Source organism: Protopterus annectens, chromosome 10.part0 (genome assembly GCF_019279795.1).
Source record: "Protopterus annectens isolate FY-2018-M chromosome 10.part0, PAN1.0, whole genome shotgun sequence".
Classification (NCBI taxonomy): Eukaryota; Metazoa; Chordata; order Ceratodontiformes; family Protopteridae; genus Protopterus; species Protopterus annectens.
Genome location: NC_056744.1, coordinates 1,747,058,743 through 1,747,079,865, shown reverse-complemented (window position 1 = coordinate 1,747,079,865; position 21,123 = coordinate 1,747,058,743).

The window sequence follows — 21,123 nt, the reverse complement described above, 5'->3', positions numbered from 1 at the left end:
ACTTTTTTTCAAAAACCACTGACCGGGGACCCCCTCACTCACTAGGAGTGATTTTTTCAAGTGCAATAAATTTAAAAGTATGATGCAGATACTCCTTCACATGTTTTGCCAGTGCATCAGTGTTTATACCCGTATGGATATCATAATCCTGTTCATATATATGGTCGCGAAGCCTGTACTTCGTCTTCCCATGTAAAAGCACTGGCATAAGTGTCAGAGTGCTGTATAGACCAGACCTGTAGTTTCACTGATTCTAGAGTCAGTTGTGTAATATCACTTTAAATGCTGATCATTTTAAATTGCCTAACAAATTTAGTCATATGATGGGTTTTAAATCTATTTAAGTGCTAAATGTTTGGATGTTGTTTTTATCTGAGGAAGGTTTACACTTTGTGAAATGAAAACACTTATTTATTTGCAATAAAGTTTTTTATTTTACTTTTGTTTTTTCATTTTTGAGTCTTAGTAACCAGCAACTGTCTTCTGTTATGTTCACAAGTAAGTTAAATATGTAGCACTTTGCCATAAGCACATGCAGACACCAGAGATTTAGGAGTACCTTAAAAACAGGTTAATAGGATCATATGTAGGTACTAGGCTATTGGCCTAGCCAAAAGGTACCCTGTCTTTCAACACCCAAGAAAATTATTTTCTTGTGCCACAATCAAGCAGAGTCACATAAGTGATCCCTGGGGTGGATTTCCTATCTCCCATCCAATCATCAAGATTCTTCTTGTAGAGTGCTAATGAGGAGTTTTGTTTGATACAGATAGGTAGTTTGTTCTAGAGTATGGGAAGTCTATGGGACAGGAATCTATCCCTCCAGCATGTTCTGTTTATTGTGGTGACAAGGTTTCGGTCCCTAGAGCATGTAGCTCAGAGGGAGTGGGATTTCTTTAAGTGGAGCATGTCCAACAGCTCTGGGTTTGACATAGCTTTATGTATTAGGCAGAGATTGCCTCCGAGTAGGCGATATGTGATGATGGAGTAAAGCTGCAGTTTTTTGAGATGGTCTGTGTAGGGCATCTGTTTGAGGCCAGTAATCCTCTTTGTGAGGTATTTCTGCAGCCTTTCCAGTTGTTGTAGATGTCTTGTGAGGTACATACCAAATGGGGTGTTGTACTCTATAATGGGTCTAATGAGTGACAAGTAGAAGGGAACAATGACCTTTTTTTTCCTGGATGAGAAACCTTTTATGATGAGGTGTGCCACGTAGAAGGATTTCCTGACTACTGTGGTGATGTGATTATCAAAAGAGAGACTACTGTCCACCTGTGTCCCAAGGTCTCATCACACTTTCGGTGTTAAGTAGACTACCACCTATGCGGTAGTGCATGGATACAGAGTTTTTACCAAAAGGGATGACAATGCACTTTTTGGCACTGAGCTTGAGGCCATGGCTTTGACACCAGGCATCTGTCTCAGTGAGGCCCTTTTGTAGGATGTCCACATCTTTTGGAGTTTTGATTATGGCTCCTAGTTTGCAGTCATCTGCAAACTTTGTTAGTCAAAGACCTTCTGTGTTAGCCTGTACTTCAGAGAAGTAGATACCAAACAGGAGAGGACCCAGGACAGAACCCTGTTGTACTCCACTTGTCACTGGTCTGAAGTTGCATTTGGAGTCTGCTACTTTCACAGTGTGGATTCTGTCAGTGAGCCAGTTGGCAACCCATCTTGTGACATAGGGATTTATACCTAGTTTAGTGAGTTTAGCTATAATTCCAGAGTCGGGGATGGTGTTGAAAGCCTTGGTGAGATCTAGATAGGCTGTGTGAACCACTTTACCCTCATCTACGGCTTTAGTGACCGCTTCAAAGAAGTCTATCAGGTTTAGGAGACATAATCTGCCTCTTACAAACCTGAACTGTGTGGGGTCCAGAGTTTGGAGATTACCAATGTCATTGTTTATAAGTTCCATGATGATACATTCAATAGCCTTGCAGACTAGGCTCATCAGGTTCATGGGGCGGTAGTTTCCAGGGTCAGTGGTCACTCCCCCTTTGTGGAACAGGATAACATCACTGTGCACCATTCAGTGGGCACATAGCCTGAGGTGAGGCTATGATTGAACATGGTACTTAGGTGGGGTGCCAGTTCGTTCTGTAGTTCATGTAGAATGCAGCCTGGGATGTTGTCAGGTCCCATGGATGCTGTGTTCTTGGCTTTGGAGAGTGTGTTTTTTACCTGTCCAGTCATGATTACAGGAACTTTGCATTCTTCCGGTATAGAGATGGGCCCTTTAAGGGATGAGAAGGGGGTAAAGTTAGCACTGAACCTATCTGCCAGGATGTTGGCAATATCAGTTGGTTCTGTACATTTAGTGCCATTTTGCTGTAACTCAGAGCAGATCTGAGTGTTGCCATTGAGATTCTTGACATAGCTATAGAATGCTTTGTGGTTGTTTTTAGAGTCAGTGGTGATTTTGTTTTCGTAACTAGCTTTGGAGGATTTTATGAGGGATCTCAGCTTCTGACTGAGGCTGACCTGGGAGTTCCTCCAATCATGGGATTTTACTCTTTTATGCAACAGTTTCTTTCTTCTGTTATAGAGTTTGTTTATGGCAGGGGACCACCAGATTGGCTTCCTTTTTTTTGGAGGATAGCATCTTGGTTCTGTTAGGGATTGCACGATCCATGCAGTCATGTAAGTGCTTATAAAGTGCATTTGTGTAGGATTCAGCTGTCATACCTCTATTGTCCATCAGCATGGGTGTTGTGAAGTTTGTCACTTCTGTCTTAACAAGTGTGAAGTTGGCATTGGAGAAATGTTTTACAGTGGTTTCCCTAATGGGAGGTGGGGGAGGGATGTGGATGTCCAGGGTGATTAGCTTGTGGTCGGATCTGACCAACGAGGATTTGACCTCTGGTATGGAGCAGCGGTTGTCCATTTTGGTAATAACCAGGTCTAGGATATTGCTGCCCCTGGTGGGGGTGTGTGGATAAGTTGATCCAAGGCATTGGAATTTATGAATTCCAGAAAACGTTGAGCACAAGAGTTGGTGCATGAGTAGTTTTTCCAGTTAATGTTGGGGTAGTTGAAATCGCCCATTATTAGGGGGTTACGTTGTGCCCTAATTTTTTTCCAGTGTATCAAGAAATGAGGAGTGGGAATCCTGGGACATGGTGTGGGATCTGTAGCAAGCTACAATTTGGATTGTGGTCTTGCCCAGAGTTAGTTGCACTTGGATAATCTCATTTGCATTATGCTGAGCAACTAGCCTGGAGGTGTGGATATCCTTAATGAATATGGACACGCCTCCACCTTTAGTGTTTTGGTCCAGGTTAGGTGTTAGGTAAATCTAGAGTGAATAATAGAAAATACATAACAGAAATTAATGCTCAGCTCATGGAAGACAGTATAGCGATCACTTTACTGAAATAAATAATAAATAAATAAGCAAGAGAAAAGCTTGTGTGTGACCCACAAATGCTGGCAAATTTAGCAAATAGAGCAGCCTTCATTCAATCCCCTTTCTGATAGCAGTATGGTAATAAATACAATCAATAAATACCAGGAAAACGAGATGAATTACCTCTACTTCTACCTCCAACTCTCTATGTGATTATGGCCCTCTGCATCCTAATGAATATTCAGTATCATCCCAATGACATCATATATATGAAGGGGAGAGATGCTCCAGTCTCCAAAGAGGCTTCAGTACTTATGATGCAATAATATGTAATTAAAGTGATAGTAAGGCTCTGCTGGTTTTCTGTAATATCCTAACTAAATAAAAAATGTTTTTTCCTTTAGTTATAAGGGTGAAGGTCTTAAATGCACTTAGGTTTCAGGCCTTCTTAAAGCTGAGCTAAAGAATAGGGACAAGTCATAGTAAAAATGGAAACAAGGACAATATTTTGCTACTTACCAAGACTTCTTCTCATGCAGAGTGTGGAATTTTAATCTCATTTGTTTATTTAACTAAGAAAGTGAATGGGTCCTCAGATCCTGTATAAAGACAATGTACTCCAGCAGGTCAATGGTAATTACATTAATTGTAGATAGTTTACAGTAGCCAGTGAAATAACATGATTTAGGTAAATGGGTGGAAAGTGACACAAAGGAAGGTATAGCAATAAAACTAGGCAAGTGATCATGGGTATCATGAAATGCCTTCCCATAAGAACCTTTAAGCAGACAAACTCAACAGTTCTTTCCACCCTTGTTAAGCACATATCATTGCTTACCCCTCAAATTGAGCAAACCCATATATGATCAAAACTAGCTACAAAAGGTAGACAAAGTAATACATTGTTTGATCTGTAGTAATAACTTATTCCATAGGCTGGGAAAACAATGTTGTAGGAACCTATTCCTGAAGTCTATCCCTGAAGTTAATCTTATTTCTGTTTTGTGTAGATTTAAGTCCATAGTGCAGGTGATTGTGGAGTTACCGATATTGTGAAGAAACAGGTTAAATAGGATTGGGTATTTCCTGACTCAAAAAGCTAGACATGGTTCATTGCTGAACAGCCTGAAACTAACAAATATGTGTAGGTTTGCATTAATCTTGCCGAATAATTGATAGATTTACAACCATTATTTTTCTTAGAAAAATTTGAATTCATTCAGGCTGAGCGATATGCTTGGATTTGTACGTACCAAAAGGGGAGCTGTATTTGTTGATGGGTCTGGTAAAGGAAGAATACATACATACAATGACTTCTTTTGCACTTTAAGATATTCCCTTATTAATTAACTGGACCGGCTAGAAGGATATCCTCACTATGGTGGAAACATGATGATCAAATGAAAGAGAGTTGTCCACATAGGTATCCCGGTCTATTTTTACCATTTCTAGCTGAAGAGGAGCAGCATTTATAATGTACAGAGTAAGAGAAGGCTTTTTCCTGACTACTATGCTGTAATTTTTTTTCCATTTTCATTACAGTAGGTATTTGCATTTCTCAGCCTTTGCTATTTATTATCAGTAGATGACTGGGTAACAATATCCAGCTTGCCATTATCAACCACATATCTTGCATATTAGCATGGATGCCTGCAAAATAAATACCAAACAGGAAAGACTTTAGCATGGATCTCTTTGGTAACGCACTCATTACAATTTTGCACTCAGAATATGCTGGCAGCTTTTACAACTTATGATTTGTTTCATAGCCAGTTTGCAATCCTGCAAACAGCAGAGGAGTTCACATAAAGTTTGTCTAATTTTTCAGTAATTCTAGTGTGGAAAACAGTATCAAAAGCCTTGGATATGCCAATATAAGTAGAGTGTTTAGAGGGATTACTGTCCACAGCCTCTATAGCCTTTTCAGATAAGCTTACTAGATTCAGGACTTAGGACCTGCCCTTCATAAAACCAAACTGAATGGGGTCTAGTTTAGTTAAATTGCCTGTATCTGCATACATTAGATCTGCTATGATATGTTCATATAAGGCTGAATGATCTATAATTACATGGGTTTGTAGATGGGCAACCCTTGTGTGGGGGAGTCTCAGTGGCTGTTCTCCAGGCATCAGGCACAAACCCTGTAGATAGATTGAGCTGAACAGTTTAAGTAGATGATTAGGTAGTCCGTCTTTGGCGCTAATAAGAATGCTGCCTGCTGTATTGTCTGGTTATATGGAGGTATCATTTTTAGCCTTTGACAGGGACACCAAAAATTTTTTAAGGTCATTTCAGGGGAACTACATTTTCAGGGATAATAGAGCCAGAGAATTGGAAAGCTGGTATAAATTAGCACTAAAACTGCCTGCTGACATAATGGCTATATTCTTGGGCTCAGAGTGTGCGATATTATAGATGAGCTCAGTACATTCATATGCGTTAGTTTTCTGACATGGGTGAAAAACATGAACATTTCTTAAAACTTTTCAATATTTTCCTTCTTTTGTGAAACAAATTTATATACATGGGAATTCCAACAGAGAGTTTTTTTTTCCCGAATTTGCAATTATATTTAAGATGGCTACCTACTGACTTTTCTATGTGCTCTTTAGGTGCTGGTAAATGTCAAAGGTCAATTGTGCCAGCATAGTCAGTTGGATCAACTTGCAAGGGCTTGTTGGAAATTTTGCATATGTCTTCAATAAGCTTAAAAAGTATACTTGCCCTGGGGACATTGCTGAGATGGTTCAGTTATTTGATAGTGTAGTACAATTAGGCCTGACAGAGAAGATGACCAATAACCAACATAGCATTCCACACAAACACGCAGTGAAATGTCCTATACTTATTCCATTGGAATGTCCATGCCTAAGCTTAAGCCTCCAAGACCCAGTAAGTCTAAAGCTCAGTCTAAATCAAACTCTAAATCACCTACTAGCAATAAGTGGTCACCAGGTAGTAAGTCACTCAATAGCTAGTGCACCTAGACACCCTTCTAACAAAAGTATACTAGTGATTAGTGACTCCATTTACAGACACAGGAAAGAATATCTCCAAAATATCAAGGGCCCAAAGGCCCCTAAGCCAAAAAATATGATTATGACATGGTTATGGTCTAAGTGGTGTGACCAACCTGGTGCATAAAACCTTGAACAATATGCAAAAAACACGATAGCGCTCTCCAAGCATGTCATAAATGTAGGTAAGACACAGGTTTTGAGCAGAATTTTTCTTCCTCCTTGAATGATGCCAACGTAGAGGGAAAGATGATTGCTCCAGCAACTGGCTCTTTTTAGTTGTCACTCTAGGGAATGCAGTATCTGTCTGCATGGAGGAGATTCTAGACAATCATAATTGCTCTGCCACAGAGAGCTTGTCATTCCTGCCCCAGGTCCTCCACATACTAGCTAAAGCCATTGCTGCATCCATAGTGCCTTTTTTGCAGAGTCCAGCTAATGGAGCTGCCAATTTAACAAACAAATCAAGCATTACACCACCACATCAAGGTATCTTTGCACAGTGCCTGGAGTCTAAACAACAAATTGCCTGATCATGAGGCCTTGCAGCTTGGAATCCATACATATGTTTGTTATTACAGAAATTTGGTTTAAAAGTACTGAAAGATTTCTTTGTATAACAGGGCGTTGTGTCTACTTACACCATTCAGTCAGATGATAACTATGGTGGACTATCCATATTTGTTAAAGACTACACTGCTTTAGATTCTTAGAAACACCAAAACTGAAATGATTGTGATCCAAATCACGTGAAACACAACCAACTACTTTATCAGAGTATGTTACAAGACCAGCTCTTGGGTCCCAAGAAACATGTTAGATTCCTAAATACAATGGATAAAATTCCATTATCCTAACAAACTTTAACTACCTGATGATAAACTGAGATACTTGTACCTCAACTACAGGCATACCTCTTAGCAAAAGAAATCTGGGCAAAGCCTAAAATAATGGTGGGACAAAGGCACAAAAATAGGACCGATTTTAAATATTTCTCTTATAAAGTTATAAATTTACTATAAGTTATATGATATATAGCAATATATGTGAAGCATAATCTTTGTTAACTTTAATTCAATGCTGTTTGATTACTTTTTTATAAATGGAAAAGTGCCTATATCAAAAGTGATAATTCAATAAAGGTGTTTAAAAAAATAATAACAAGGTTTGTGTTAACATAAATTTTCTGTAGGACTTGATGTCTGAAACTCAAATGTATGACATTATTTAGTGACTTCAATCCTCAGTGATTTGGAAGAAAACCAAAAATTTTATGAGAAACAGACAAACTATGAGGCAAACATTTGGAAATTTGTCAAAAATCTGGACAGTCAAGCATTATAACTGTAGGATATTCCCCCATATTCCTTGATTTTAAAGACAAAAACTACCTAGACCAAATTGTCATGGAATTTATAACAGGGCAAAACTTTCTTGATCCGGTCCTTACCTACATGCCATTGATATATCCTGGCACTCTCCTCTGCAGTAAAATCTGGTCACACACTGTTAACCCTTTTCTTCAAAATCTACTGTTAGATGAAAATATCTCAAAGTTCAAATACTTTAAACATTGCAGCCTTCTACAATTCTATGCTAAAGTCTCAAAATTCAAATTTAACTATATTACCCAAGATGCTGACACAGAAAGTAGTTACATAAACAGACCCTATGGACACCTGGACAAATGCACTGACTGTTTAGTCTCTACCAGATCAAAACATAATGAGAAGTTTGAAAGTAAACCAACCTGGTGGTGTACTTGTGTAAATACAAATTACAGTAAAATAAATGAATAAAAATCTCAAACCAATGTTAACATTAAAAGGTTATAGAAGGAACTGAAAACACCATCAGAAAGATGACGGTATGCCACAAACGTGGTCAAGCTAAAAACATTTATAAATCTCTCCTTAGTTAGGAAACTAAGGAATAACACCCAAGATTGCTCAGAACTTAACCAAAAAGGCATTAACTACTTGCATCTAGTAGATACAGCCAAAATACTGAATGACAGATTCTGTGCAAATTTTACACCTGGAGTAATTATACAAAGCCCATATATTCTATTTAATCTCATACCCCAATATATATCAAAGAACATTTGCTAAAGGTACTTTGAAAAATGAAAAAATGCATCATTCATGGGACCTGATAAGACACCTTGTCACCTGATAGAAACTATGACTCATGCCCTAGTGGACCTGATCCTACTACTATTCAATCAAAAATAAGACACTGGTTTTGTCCCTGAAGTATAGGTCACAGCGGTTGCTATGCCTTTTCTCAAAGATTGGACCCACCACAGACCCCCAGAAGCTACAGACCCATTAGCTTGATGATTTTTTATCTGCAACACCATCATAACTATCCCAACTAACTATAATATCAAGCATTTTATAAGACATAACCCCCAGCAGTCTGGCAATGTAATGGAAGAGCCTGTCTAATGAATCTTGTCATCTTCTTTGAAATGCTAACACAAGATGTGAGTGGCGTCATACTATCCATAAAGCATACATTGACCTAGCTAACGCATTTGACATCATAATACATGCTAACGTATTAACAAGCTGAGTGAACCACTAACTGATCACTGTGTAGCTAGGTGGACTGACAGTTGACCGAGCTATATAACCCACATAGGTAGGGTGGCAGGTGCATCCTTACTGAATGTGAATGTCACCACTAGTGCTCTCATGGTTTCATGCTGGGACCTCTACCTTACGGATGTCTGCTAACTTGGTGTCATTCTCAGTTTCCTCTCTCATACACAGAATCTCCAGCTTGAATTCGCATGTCAACAACTGCTGCCCACAAAATGAGTTAAAACTAAATGCTAAATGTGAAATATTGTCACATTTGGGAAACAGTCCCTTCATCCATCTTGCTATATAGATAATATTCCACTTCAAAATTAAAGTATTATAAGACACTTTAAAACATAGGTATATAATTCCCTCACCTTTGAACATCTTGTTGGATAGCGGTTAGAAAATCCTTTTATCTGGAGCAACCAAATTCATTTATATCCAAAGGTATTTTAACCCTTTTATATTCTACTTTGATCAGACTTACTATCGAAAACAGTGACCCTTTTAGGGTGCATCTTACTAGGCATGTCAAGCATCTGGAAACACCCCAGAGATTTCCAACTAAAAAAGATCATAGGCATAAAAGGCAAATTATACAAAGAGAGGCTGGAAGCACTGCTTCTGTCCTAAAGACTCATTGGTGGTGATCTATACTTTGCCTTTTGAGCCATTAGGGATCCAGTAGTCTGGGACATCTTAAATATCCACAAAGCAAACAGTCCCACTAACACAAGAACTAGGTATCTAAACCTAATTCAACAAAGAAGAATAATACGGTGGGAGGGATAGATTAGTCATGCAACCCTTATCTCTTCTCTGTAACTAATTTACAGTCCAGATTAAGCAATGCGCCACACTTTCCTCCTTCAAAAAGGAAATAGATGACTGGAAGGGTATCCATAAAAATTCACCTCTGGCATGACTAGCATGGTGCTCCTTGAACAATAATATAAGGATTAAGGGAGGGTAATGGAAATGTGTAAATGTCCACTGGGCCCAGTTGTTTTGTAATTTCTGTGATGCTATGTTTCTAGCAATGTGTGGGTAGATTTAAGCAGACATGATGAGATGTTAGCTGGGATGGGGGGGGCTAGTTAGTAAGGACCAGTTCTGTAATACTCTGGATGGCAGTTTAGTAATTTGGTCCAGTGCACTGAATTAACAAAATCTAGGAAACACTGAGTATAACTACTTTATGAGATGTGAGTATGACAATCAATGCTTGGACAATTGAAATCTGCTACCAAGAAGATATCTGGTTTGATGTTTAGCGGCTCGATGGTGTGAAGGAATTTTCCATGATATTATGTGGACTTTGGTGGGGATGTGTAGCTAGCAAAGAAGTAAAAGTTGAATGTTTTAAGGGTGATTTGGATATCCAGCAACTGCAAGTTAGGGATAAAGACAATCTGATGTAAGATAATGGAGTTTCTAACAAATACAAATACTCCCTTATGGTTATCCAAGGATCTGAGGACATTAATCTCGCTAAACCATGGTATACAGGGAGTGTTGTCATAATAAGAATATGAACAAGTTCTAGTTGCAGGAGGGCCTCACGTTATGGCATCCATCTATTCATAATCCTAGCACTGAGTAGTGCCACCATGATGTTTTCCAAGTTTAAGTTTGAGTCTGTTATGTAGGAATGCCCAGTAGAGGAACTCTGCCTAAAAATGTATTATGTGGACAACAAGGGCTTTAGGCAGCATGCAGCAGCCCTGGTATGAGAAGGGTAAGCCACCCGTCGCAAAACAGGGAGTCTTATCTACCATATCATCCCAGAATGACACATATTGGACACCCTTAAATTGTGCTAATTATGTAGCTGATTTCTAAACTCATTTATTTTGCCTTGGTACCTAGGTATTAGTTTTGCTGAAGGCAAGATACTAATTAAAACAAGTGTCTTTCCTGTCACTAACATATATTTAGTAAATTTTATCACATCTCCCTTCATCTCTTCATGTCCCTTACCATTATGTTGTAGTCATATTTGTTTGACTTAAGGGTCCTTAGGACTCTTGTAGGATCATAGATCCTGACATCAGTCAAGTAGCTTACAGCCACTCTGTTCTTTTCCAATCTTGTGAGTGTGGGGCCTATGATAAAAACATTTCCTTTTGTGGAAACCACCTTAGGATTAAGCCTGCTTTCAAGATTATTCTTGGGTGACTTGTGTAGAATTGCGGTATGTCTGAGTGAGACGTTGTAGGAGATGCCTTGTGCCAGAGGCTGACATACTTTAGAGTGTGCGCTAGGAGGTTTTAACAAGTTTTTATTGATTTTATTTACAGCCTCAGCATAAGTTATGAAACTGTTAGTGTGTTGCTGGTGATGTTGTGCTGTAAATGTATGATACTTACTGAGAGTGGACTTGTATGACAAGTTTGCATCATGCTTCTTAAATATTTACATTTGTCAGTTTGTAATATCAAATAGTAGCAGTGGTGAACATTCGATAAGCATAAGGGAGTTACTGTGCTGTTTCAGACATGTAATGCTATTGAAATGCCACAGATGGGGTGACTCCAGACTGCAGAGTCATGTTATCAGAGGGTGGAAAACCCTGGCATCTGTAGTGTTGAGGTGTTGGAGAGATACTGCTATAAAAGACCCAAAGATATAATAATGATTTATTTAGAGTTATACTATGAAGTTAGTTTAGAAAGTAAGTATTATATCAATACTTAGGAAGCCGCGGTGGTGCAGCAGTAGCGTTGTCACCTCACAGCAAGAGGTACTCCCGTTCGATTCTCGGCTGAAGCGCCTTCTATGTGGAGTCTGCATGTCCTCCCTGTGGTTGAGTGTCGTTCGAAAGACATGCGTGAATGGGCGTGCCTTTGTTGAAGGTTGGGCATCGGGCTGGCAACTCGGCACCATAAAAATCTACTGCCAATCATTAGTGGATCGGAGCTCCATTGTGGCAACCCCTAACTGGGAAAAGCCAAAAGAAGAAGAAGATTCTATCAGTACTTAGTAAAGGCCAACATTTGCCTACTGGTTCTCTTTGCTTTTACTAGTGATTAGTGTGTTAAGGTAATTAACCTTAGGTGACCCTATTCTGATTCCCCTGACTCACCAAGTGACACAGTTGTGGTTCCTTTGTTAAGCAAAACGTTTACTATGCATTGGAAAACACATTACAATGAGAAATGTTCCACAATATGCAAAAATACAAAAAAAAAAAGTGAATTCAGTAAATCCTTGAAATTATATATTTCTCTTTAAATAAATGACCCAGTTCTTTTGTTGTTAAAGTGGAAAGACAAAACCTACTCTGATGCATGAAGAGCAGATCCCCTACTTTCTCTCAAGTCTCAGTTCACCAGAGATTTAAAGCTACTTTCAGATGAAGCAAACCAGTTTAAACTTCAAAGCAGAAAAATGGAGAACAGAAAACATTTTTGGAGGCTCACATTAGATACCACACAAAGGAGGATTTAGCCCCACACTCCCAGAAAAAAGCGAAGCTGAAAAACATTGAATGACTGCCAAGAGAGAAGCAGAAATATTGCTATCAGTGATTTCCTAAGGAAAAGCTGAATGGGAAATTTAGATTTGGGAAAAAGAACTTGATAGGTTTAAATCTGTAGACTTTGCTCTTAGGTAAGTGTAGGGGATGCAAACTCCACATAGACAGTATCGTGATTTCAAGACTGTATCATCGTATCCTGCATTTGTAAGGCAGAAAACGTTCTAGCCCTCTTGCAAAAATCTGCTTATCTTTGTAATGAACTTGCGACATAAAGCAGACACTGCTAACTAATTTATATAGATGTCAAAGATCTGACAGCTGAAGCTAAGGGGCATACATCTCCTGAGAATTGTATTACCTCTTTGTTTTGCTGTATTTAGCTTTTAAATGTACTAATTGCACTGTGGATTTGCCTATTTCAAGCCTGAATACCACTAAATCCCACTTTACTCAATTAATCTTATTCTTTAACTTTGTTTTACTTCAAAGATTTATCTGAAGCAATGTCTTAATAACCATCAGTTATAAGGACTCTTACATGTACTGTGTTTATTCCCCCTCAGGTGTTTGTCAGGATTGTTAAGTTAGGGGCTAGTGTAAGCCAAATCTAGGCAATGTCATTTAAATTAGGAAGGGCTAAAATTCCTTCATAAATGGTGTCTGTAGCTGAAATGCATGTCATTATTTGTGTCTTCAATTTTAACTGGTTGGTAAATTGTAAGGCTTAGTGTTTGGATGCATGCATTAATTTAGTGCAGTTTTATGGTTTCTGTCGATAATCAATGTTTCTCTATCGAGTTGAATTTTATAAGGCGTTGTCAATAAACAGAACCAGCCTTAATGGTAGGTAAGTAGCATGTCTTTTAAGGAGACACTAGCAGTGGGGAAGCTGGAGTAATGGCACTGTTATCTCTTCACATTTTGAAATGAGCACCATGGCTTAGCATGCGTCTGGACTTTGAAACGGTCAGAGTGACATCATGCAGCCATTGTGAGGAGTTGCTAGGTAATATCAACACTTGCAATGGTGCAGCTATTACTTCACAGTATATGCATACTAAAGTGACAGCAGAAGGTATCAGCTCAGTGGTGAGCAGTTAATGATCCACTTATATGTAGGAGCAGATCGCACATATAGGGTGAGGAAGTGGTCTGTTTTTTTGTTTTTAATTATAGTCTATAAGTGGAGGAAGGATTTGGGGAGAAGTGATAGGCACATGGTATGTGACAGAGGGAATGACATAGTGATTAAGGCCATTACCTCACATAGACAAGGTACAGGGTTTGATTCTGAATATGGAATATTAGCATATGAATGTGGCTGCCTTAGTTGTCAAATGGTTTACCACAAAGGGGCAAGGTGTAGAGTTTGATTCTTACCTTTACTGCCATTTTAATCAAATATTTATGTAGAAATATTTTGCCCTTTGTGTGAACCACTGGCAAGGCACAGTGGATTGTAGAATACATTTTATAAATAATTTAAAAAATAAACAACTAAGAACAACATGCAAGATAGGGTCAATCATTTGGAGGGGGATCAGAGGCTGAATGAATGAGATGTAAATGCATCGGTACAAGGTGCAGAGTTTGGTTGTTATGGAAGTAGCTAGTTAAGTATTTGGCTGAAGTATTCATGTGTTTAAAGGCATTTCTAAATTTAAGTCACCTTAGTTATCAGTTAGACAGGGTATAAAATGGCAATGCTTGTGGTTCTGTAACCCACACCCTTGCATTATATATTAACCATTCATTATTTAGTGAAGGATGAATTCACAGTCGCCAGGTCAAACATAACCATTACACAACCAGCCAAACATAGACCAAACGCACCAGCAAACAAGACACATAAACTCACAAAAGCATACTCGGAGGCTCTAAATAAAAACCTGCCAAAGCAGCAGAGACCTCCAAAGCAGACATCCAAGCAACCACTACCCCACAACAACTTACACGTATCACATACTCCACAAAGTCAGTGTGCCACACAGTCGCAGCCCCTAAGGCTAAATAACACACCTAATACACTAGTAATTGGAGACTCTATTGTCAGGCACACTGATGTCCCACTCATCAGACTGAACAAGGAGGGGGTCACTGTAAGCTGCCTGTCGGGAGCCAGGATCTGCCTCATAACACATGCACTCGGGTCACTCCACAGCAGGTACAAATATTACTCTGTCATTGTCCATGTTGGTGTGAATGACCTGAGACATACCTCCCTGGACTACATGAAAAGAGACATAGAGGAGCTCTCTGATCATGTAGCCCAGGCCGGTATGACCCTGATCCTGAGTAGCATATTGCCCTCACCAAGAATGATGCTGCTGTATAAAGACAAAAGGATCAATTTTAACAATTGGCTAAGCTATTGGTGTCATTCAAAGGGGATCCAGTGTCTGTCAGCCCGGGATGACATGCTAGACAAGCCACGTTGCTTCACCAGGGATGGCTTGCACCTGTCACGCTTAGGCTTTTGAATACTGGCTAAGGCTCTTGCCACCCCCATAGTGCCTTTTTTAGGCAAGGCTCAAAAGACAAACCCACCTCCATAGACAATAACAGAAACAAAAAACTAAGGGTAATGCTACCCAACACCAGAAGTCTAAACCTCAAGATGCACACACTCGTGGCACTCCTCAGTATGGAAAAAAATTTATATCTGTGCAGTAACAGAAACCTGGTTCACGGCTCCAGAGAACACCCCAGCACTACCAGGATTCAACTCATACCATTCTATTTGGCCCCAGAACTTGGACCAGAATACTAAAGGTGGGGGAGTATCCATTTTCATCAAGGATACCCACACCTCCAGGTTAGTGGTACTGCACGAGGCAGCAGAGACCATCCATGTGCAATTAACAGTAGTTAAAACTGCTTTTCAGTTCATAGCCTACTACAGATCACACACCGTGTCTCAGTATCCCCACTCAGCATTCCTGAGGACATTGGAGAATATGAAGGTCTCACCAAAGATCATGATATTGGGGGATTTCAACTACCCAAACATTGACTAGGATAACTACTCAAGTCCCAACTCTTTTGCCCAACGGTTCCTGGAGTTTATAAACTCAAATGCCATGGAGCAACTGGTCACCACTCCCACAAGAGGGGACAACATATTGGATTTGGTCATCACCAACATGGGGGCTCAATGTCCCACACCAGAGGTAAATCCCTTGTTGGTAAGATCAGACCATAAACTTATCACGAAGAAAACCCACATCCCAACCCAACCCCCAGCCAAGGAAACCACTGTGAAAAACTTCTCAAAAGCAAACTTCACACTTCTCAAGACTGAGGTGGAAAGTTTCAAAGCCCCCAGGCTAATGGAAACCGCTACCCAAACCACAGAATCCTTTACAAATGCACTCTATGAGCACCTACAGGAATGCATGGATCGTGCCATCCCAAGTAAAACCAAGACTCACTCCTCCAAGAACAGGAGACCAGTCTGGTGGACCCCAGCCATAAATAAGCTATACAACAGAAGGAGGAAACTATTACATGACAAGGCAAAATCCCAAAAAGGGAAGGCATCCTTGATCAGTACTAGCAAGAAACTTCGATCCCTCATAAAATCATCAAAGGCCAGCTTCGAAAGAAAGATCACCAAAGACTCTAAAGATAATCACAAGGCGTTCTTTAGCTACATCAAAAATCTGGGTGGCAGCTCTCAGATCTGGTCTGAGCTGGTGCAAAATGGCACAAAATACACTGAACCCACAGACATTGCCAACATCCTGGTGGACAGGTTCAGTGCAAACTCCCCCCCTTCCCCCCCAAAAGGGCCTGTGTCTGTCCCAGAAGAATGCAGTCCCCCAGACATCACAGACACACAGGTGAAAGCAGCCCTTTCCAAAGTAAAACGCACAGCATCAATGGGACCAGATGGTATCCCGGGCTGCATCTTACACAAGCTCCAAAATGAACTAAACCCTCACATGAATTCACTGTTCCAACTCGGCCTTACCACAAATTATGTACCCAAAGAATGGCGTACAGCAACAGTGATCCTGCTCCACAAAGGTGGCGCCAAAATGGATCCCGGGAACTATCGCCCTATAAGCCTGACTAGCCTGGTCTGAAAGGCTATGGAGCGCATCATCATGGATCTCATAAGCAAAGACATTGGGAACCTCCAAACACTGGACCCCACCCAATGCGGCTTTGTTAAGGGCAGATCTTGCCTCTTAAACCTAGTTGACTTCTTTGAAACAGTTACCAAAGCCTTAGATGAGGGAAAGGTAGTCCACACAGCCTACCTAGACCTCAGCAAAGGCCTTTGACACAATACCCCACTCTGGTATCATAAATAAGCTTACCAGCTTAAAAATCACCCCATATGTCACAAGATGGGTTGCAAACTGGCTCAGGGATAGAACTCACATGGTCAGAGTCACGGGTGCCATGTCCGACTCTAAACCAGTTACAAGTGGCATCCCACAGGGATCAGTCCTAGGACCCATCTTGTTCGGTATATACTTCTCTGAGGTACAGGCAAACACGGGAGGACTGTGGCTGACGAAGTTCGCAGAAGATTGCAAACTGGGAGCCATAATCGACTCTCCGGCTGACACAAGCATCCTCCAGAAAGGCCTTACGGAGACTGATACCTGGTGTCAGAACCATGGCCTCAAGCTAAATGCAAAAAAATGCATAGTCATCCCCTTTGGGAAAAACAAAGTGCCCACAAACTACCATATAGGAGGTAATCCACTTATTACAGAAGAAGTAATCAGGGATCTGGGGACCCAAGTAGATAGTAACCTCTCCTTTGACAATCACATTGCCAAAGTGGTTAGAAAAACCTTCTATATAGCCCACCTAATCACGAAAGGGTTCGCATCTAGATCAAGAGAGGTCATTGTATCCCTCTACTCATCGCTCATCAGGCCCATAATTCAGTACAAAGCCCCATTTGGGATGTACCTTACCCGACACCTGCAACAGATGGAGAGACCTCAAAAATACCTCACCAAGAGGATCATGGGCCTCAAAGAGATGCCCTATGTAGCTTGACTAAAGAAACTCCAGCTCTAGTCAGTTGCTTACCGCCTACTCAGAGGTGATCTCTGCCTGACATACAAGGCCATGTATAACCCGGAATTGTTGGACATGCTTCAACTCAAGAAAACCAGATCCATTAGAGCTACACGCTCCAGGGATTTAAACCTTAGCACAACAATGTAGGGAGAGATTCATATCCCAAAGGCTTCCTGTGCTTTGGAATAGAATCCCAGTCAGTGAAGACCAAAAAAAAAAAAGGTTTGAGATGCAGAACAGAATTAAAAGACTGAAGCTCAGCTCACTCAGTAGCTCCACACTAAACACGGTTTGTTTTGTTAATGCATTCTGATCCCAGTCCATGTTAGGCAGAGCCCCTCACTGACCCTCTTCAAGAGAAATCTTGATGAGTGGATGGGAAATCATAAATTTGCTCCTAGGATCACTTCTATGGCCCTGCTGGACAGAGGCGCAGGAATCTAGTCTAAAAGGGAGGCGAAAGCCAACAAATTCTGGATAGGCTTACAAATGCCCTAGGGCAGATAGCCTAGTACCTACCTATGAACCTATGAACCTATATGTTACAGAGGAGGTGAAATTATCATGTTCTGTCTTTAAGCATGCAGAAGCTTGAAAAGAAAAAGAATGACATCCAAAAAAACAACAAGCTGTCTTAATATTTAATGGGTTCTAAACAGCTGCAGGTTAGGTTTGTTGGGAGCTTCAATGGAGTAGTAGGAGAGGTATCTTAAGGGGGATAGCCGATGCTGGCATTTTGCTGATGACATGTGATTTTCTTTTCATTCAAGTAAAGGACTTGACAAAGAAATGGCAAGAGATGGTCGCTCAAGCGGATAAAATATTTCAAAAGGTTTGGCCACAGGAACAAGCATAGCACGAGTCTATCCAGATGTACACATCTTCAGGTGGTAGGAAGTGATGTATTTAGGTGGAATGGCAAGTTACAGAGACCACATAGACTACAGTCAAGTGACCCAAAAGGGCCTGAAGGGCTGAGGCACATACAGACCCAGAAGGGATTGCAGGCTTTGGAAGTAAGTGGACAGAGGAACATTATGCAAGTTCCCTCAACATTGAGGCAATCAACAGGTGATGATGCTAATATCATTATTGAGGGTCTGGGTAACCTAATCTTAGATGCAGAGTTGCTTACATTGGTAAGGTATTTGAATTTGGGAGATAGCTGCAGATTACAGAGCTTGCTGTAGGCTGAAAGTAGTATAGGGTAGGCCAGTAAAGAGGATGAGACAGTGCAACAGGACATAGCTGTGATGGAGGGGGGCTAGGATTCAGGAGGAATCTTGAGTTTCTCAATGTTGCCAGCTAATAGTGGGTTAACCACTGGGAGTCAGGCAGTGAAACGCAGTTCTTTAGGGGCCTTTCAGCCAGCATCACAGAGACAGGTAGCTGGTAAACCAGTTATTATTACAGTGCACATCTCACAGGTTGTAAAGAAAACAAAATGGAGTGGAGAGTTCATTGAAATCTTCAATCTAATAGCTACTGACTGCATGCAATGGGTGGCAGAGGCCAAGTCACCTGGAGTTAAGGGTCTTACAGCAGCATTGGCTGCATTACAGAAGAGAGGGGTAAGAAGGTATAGGCTGAAGACGGGGGACAATTGGGTTTTGGGGTTTGTGTGCCCTGTGGCCAGATGGGGTAGTATCTGGGATACATACCTATCTCTTCAGCAGATCCTACTTATATCACTGGCAAGGTTTAAGTCTTTAGAATGGGTAATTCTGGTACTGTTTGTTTTGTGGATATGCAAGAGGTCCATCAGAGGGGGTCTGACAATGCCCTGTATGCCGGGTATAGATCTCCCCTCAAAAGCCTGTAAGAGACAGAATACAGGGATAGGACCTTGAGTGGGTCTGCATAGGACATATTACTTATGCCCTGTATTATTTTAGTGGGGAACCACTGTTGACATTCCAGTTGTTGGATATGCCTGGTTAGATACATACCAAAGTGGGCTTTGTACTCAATGATAGGTCTGATGAATGCCGAATACAGTGGAACAATGACTTCCTTGGACTTAGATGCCATACCTTTGTTTATAAGATGCACAACATAGAAACATTTCCTCAAGTAAAGCTACACTTGTCACTACTTATCAACTCCCCACACTTGTCTATGGTGCTCCTGTAATTTGTAACCTTCAGGCATCACAGAAATCAAAACATGAACAATGCTATAATTCTTCTTTCTGCTTTTCCTGGTTAGGGGTCGCCACAGCAGATCACCTGTCTGCTCATGATACGCAGTGGAGTTTTACAGTGTCGAGTTGCCAGCCCAGCACCCAACCTTCCACAGGAGGCATACACATGCACACACTCACACCTAGGGCCAATTTAGAATGTCCAATCCACCTACTGCATGTCTTTTGGATGAAACTGGAGCACCCGGAGGAAACCCACGCAACCACAAGGAGGACATGCAGACTCCACACAGAAGGCACCCCAGCCGAGGATTGAACCAGAGGACCTCTTGCTGTGAGGCGACAATGCTAACCACTGCACCACTATGGCCGCCCCTTGAACAATGCTATAATAAAGCTGCTAAATTGCTGCAAATACTCCTTGCAGAACCCACCACTGTACAGCGCTAAAAAGCCTAAAACTGGTTAGAACTACCCCATCAGCTGACATATATACAGCTTCTTACCACCTATAAAATTATCCAAAATCCATCTGTTTGTCCAGCACTAACATTCTACACAATTATGTTCCTAGTGGGTCATTATGATCCAATGACCAAAAACTCCTGTCTGTCCATAAACATATCAAATCTGCTGGGCATTGTCTGTACTTTTAACATGCTGCCTGGAACTACTTATTTCTATCCATCAGGTCAGAGCCTTCCCTTCCATCTGTTCAAAACCATTCTGAAATACTTCCCTGAAAAAGCTGACTCTGTTCTTGCTCAACACCAGGATAAACTATATCCCTAAATGTGGACAAATCCCTCTGCATACCTTACATCTCCTTACTTCCCCTTCTTCACTCACTTCCTTACTTCTATCAATTTTTCTCCCTGGCTTTCACTCCATAAGTCTGCTTTTCTCTCACTTTGTATTGCAGTTCCTTTCATTTCTTTGTAAACTGGCTAAAATGTCTCTATTAAATCATTGTCATTTAACATGTATCTATTCTTAACCAATGTTTTCATATTATGTCTAATTTGCTTTGATTATTTAAGCTGTATTTGTTTTTTGCATTATTTTTAAAGCCTGTAAAATTATTATTCCTAAAATATTTTGTAATACTTTGGCGCTTTTCTTCCTGGTCCTTCCCTGCTACCAGATGAACTTTCCCATAATCAAATGCCAATAAATAAATATATAAAAAATGAGGAAGGAAACGTTGAGGGTTAAGGAAGTGATGGAAGTCCTTGGGCTCTTAAACTTTGCTTGCAGGACAGTAGACCAGAGTGTACATTTATGATAGTTTTAGCAAATTTGTTGCAGGGTGGGAAGCGAAAACACCATTGGGCTAGGGTAGGGAAGATACTCAAAAAAGTCATGTCTATTTGGTTGGAGTTTCTCCAGCATTTTAACTGAGTGCCTTTTTGACAAATGGACTGGGTGTCAGTGTTGGATATTGACTGTTTTACACATGTGGAAGGGAGCCTAGGCATGGGTGACAATTTGTGGGC